We start from the raw sequence: 4,033 nt of genomic DNA, 5'->3' as shown, positions 1-4,033 counted from the left end.
AAGCTCCAGCTCCCTATCTCAATGTATTGGAAAAAGCAAATGACAAAAAAAAAAAGGAATGGTTAGCAAACTCAATCAGCAAATGCTCCAACGTGAAATCAGATAGGGCAGTTAAACTCCATAAAGCAAACTGGCCTAATAAGAGAAACGTAATAAATTGAATTCAGCACACTACACTCTAACAGGTACAGTCAGTTTATTTTTTAAATAAATAACTGGATTGTGAAAATAATAAAAATGAGTTACATGTACTTACATTAAAAAAGTGAAATGAGATGCTAATGATTACAGTGAAGAAGCTTTTATTAAATGTATATTGTAATATAATTAATAGCATACTGTATCTATGTGTAGATAGTTTTCTCTGCCATTTATTTTCATGCACCTGAGATTTCTAAGTCATCTAGGATAAAAGCGTCTGCAAAAATAAATACCCATTAAAGTCAGAAATATTCTGGGGCTTAATGCATTACTGGCTGCAAAGAAGGAACTTTCTCCACACGGGGCACCCGTCCACCAGAGAGACCACTTATGCACGACCCAATTATGGCCTCATAATGTGAACATCACTGGCACATACAAGGAAAGTCTCAAACATAACTTGAATACTTCACACGGACAATAGTAACTGGGCCAGAAACTGAACCCAGTCTCACTGGCTGCTTGTGCCACACCACTGCTTCTGGATAACACCTGGCAGGAAACAGCCCTGGCCAGGGCACCAGTCCATGACATTAGAGCTGATGATTTGGAATCACCCATTGACCTACAGCGCATGTGGTTGGAGATGTAGGAGGAAAACACAAACTGACAGAAGGAGAAACAACAAACTGCACACAAAAAACAACCAGGCATGAGATTCAAAACCGGGATGCCAGGCAGCACAAGACACTGTGCCGTAGCGAGAACCTCCATTGTATCTACCTTGTACAAAATGTGCAAAGACTGTACATTTTTAACCTATTGTTTGTAGAAAAGTGTATAAAAAAGCATAAGCAGTCAGGAAAAGTTCACATACAGAGCACAAAGAAAATTTCCAGAATTCTAGGAGGCTACAACACTAACCAAAATGAGACTTGCTGCCAGTCTTCATTTTATACTGCACCTTTCTAGAGCGAGCACCACCCAAAGAGTCTAACAAGTACAGACCCACGCATTCATGTCTGAGAGGACAAACAAATTGCCAATGATATTACTTAAGTAATTTGATACTTTGTTTAAGTTATTATCTGTCTTTTTTGTTGAGATTAAAAGGGGTTACTAGAATTTTCTTTGGCTCTCACATTTGTCTGCCTGCCTGGTCACCTCTTAGATACATAAGTGGTGCGCTACCTGTCTAAGACAGATTGAAATCACAGCAATCAACATAGACCTCAGCCATAATGTTTGCTGTGCACCATCTATTGCAATGTGTTTTTTAATACATGTAGTAATAAAATGCATTGCATTTGGCATTCCAATGGATGGCACATCACAAACATTTGTAATAATCAAAAGTATTACTACAAATGTTTATGATGGGCCATCTGTTGGAATGACAAATGCAATGCGTTTTATTAGGTCAAATGTTTATCAGTTGTTAACTGTTCTGGGTAGACATGCAGATAAGAATTTTATTGTACTACATGCATGTGACAATAAACAATACATTTGAAAGCTTAGCAAGTTAAGTGACCTTCTCCAGCTCATACGAAAGTCACTGGTCTGAAACAGCAAAGTCACTTAAAGCTGACCTCACACTAGGTGACTTTTGTAATGATTTTTAGTTGCAACCTTCACTAGCATTGCCTCTTAGTTGCTGCCTATTTAAAATGTAAATGTAAATGTAAGTCTTTCTTTCTTAAAGAAACATATATTGCATGTTTTAAACTAGTTATGGCTAGGGCTTGGCTATGATTTATCAATAAAGGTATGTTTTAGCATTTATGGCATGAAACAAAATTACAGGGCAAGACTTTATCAATCAATGCATTCCTTACATGCTTATCCACTTCAGGATCTTGGGTTTGATGGTAGGACTGTGTCTCCAACGACACTTGGCGCACTTGTGAGAACTAACCCAGAACAAGATGCCATTCCATCCCGGGACATCCCTACATCAGCTAATTCTGGGTCAATTTAGTGTTGCCAACCTGGAACTGGAGGAAAGCCCGAGTCTATAAAAAAAGGCTCACCAGATATAAAAAGGATAACCGATATAATCATTCAAATTACATGGAGGCAGTGGTCGAGTATGGGTGGGAAACCTAAACTCTGTCTTTGCGGCACCTCTCGTTTATTATGCGCATGCGCATCAGATAATGGACTACTAGCCACGCCTACCCTGCCGTTAATAATCAACAGATCAGATGGTAGAGTGGAAGAGGCAAAAAGTTTACAATTAACGGCACATTTCTACAAAACTGTAAGAAACCCACGAGCACACGAGGAAAACACAAAGATGTCATACGCTGAGGCGGTCGCGCAGTTCATGTGCACAGCCAGGCTGGAGTGCTGAGCGTTGCGCTGCGGTGCTAAAGGCGAAAAGACTGTTAAAGACATGAGCTGGGATAAAAACCTACAACGTGACCTAGACTTCGAAGGGACACTTCTATCACAGTTTTGCAACTTTGTCATCTGCCTCTTTATCAGCGCTAGCAATAAATCAATCAAATAGCAAGCGTTTCTAAGCACACTTCTTGAAAATGTTGTTCCCGTGGACGTTGTTCAGTGGAAATGGCGACAAGGTGACAGTTTGTTTTTTTTCGAATAGTTTCAATAACGGACTACTCCCCAAGCTTGCGATCGCCTCCGTGATGTACCAAATTAAATTAAAATCTACGCCCAGGGCTTGAATTTTCTATTTGAAAAATAAACGACCATAGTAGTTTTCCATTTATGTGCAATTTAATTTTATGGATCAATATTAATGTCCCCCAATTTGCACTGCCTTGGGCGTATTGAGGTCAATGTGGCCGACTGAGGATTAGGGGAAGGCAAAACCCCGAGGTGTCGCTTCTCGGTCTGCCCCCGGCCTGGCCCTATCAATGTAACACCGTGGGCTCCTGACGCTTAGGCGTCCTGGCACCAAGCAGCTGGGTACCCATCCGACCCCCTTTACCAAAAGGCTGCAAGAGTCCCCAAGCAGCTGTGGTCGCCTTCCCTAAATGCGGCTTGACAGGCCAGCCGAAGCGCTCCTCAACATGTGTCTGTCACATGAAATGAGGCTCAGCAGGAGCGGGCTCGTGTCTGTCCCCGCACAGAACCCCGCCGCTCCCCGGAAAGCCGTGCCATGTAGCTGTGTGATGTTCCACCCTCTGGAGAGACGCAAAACAAGGCAAGTCGGAAAAAGTGAAAATCCAACGTGACAAGAGGCAGCACTTAGCGAAGCAACTGTGCCGCACCCAGGGGAAGCCACTCAATTACACTTGCACATCCGATGAAACAAGCCATGGAGAAGGAGCTTGCGAGACGCAACCATTTACTAATCAGATCCATCAAAAAACGATTTCTCTTTGGTGCCGCTGGGCGATGGCACAGATTGACATGCACTTCGTACAAAACACTTCTAGATAAAGAATTCAACGAGTCCGAGGACGACTCAACGATCCATAGCCGTGTCTGCTCTGGAGTGCCCAGTTACAGGTGCCAAGCTGAGTAGACAGGTGGCACGAATTCAACCTCCACTACATTTCCCCACAATTTAATGTATAAGGTGGCACTGGAGGGACTCCAGACTTTGGCTTTCTTTCATCAGTCTTCAACTGTTCAAGCAGGTGAGTGACTTCTCTGATGAGGATCCCACCCTTATTTCTTTCCCTGCCATGGCTTTGATTTCTGCACGCAAATGGCTGGGACCCACCCAGACCTGTTTACCCTGTTGTTAAACGAGGCAGCCACAGTCTCCTCATACGTCTGACTAAATGAAATGCTGGTGTGGCACTGCAAAACAAGAATGACATTGTTATTATTATTATTGCTTATCACCACAGGATGTACAGTATCACCACCATGTTAGAGAAGGCTCTGTAGGACACATTTCCACAGTGCAGAG

Source organism: Polypterus senegalus, chromosome 13, assembly GCF_016835505.1.
Source record: "Polypterus senegalus isolate Bchr_013 chromosome 13, ASM1683550v1, whole genome shotgun sequence".
NCBI lineage: Eukaryota > Metazoa > Chordata > Cladistia > Polypteriformes > Polypteridae > Polypterus > Polypterus senegalus.
The sequence above is the reverse complement of the archived record's forward strand: the minus strand, read 5'-3'. Positions refer to the sequence as shown.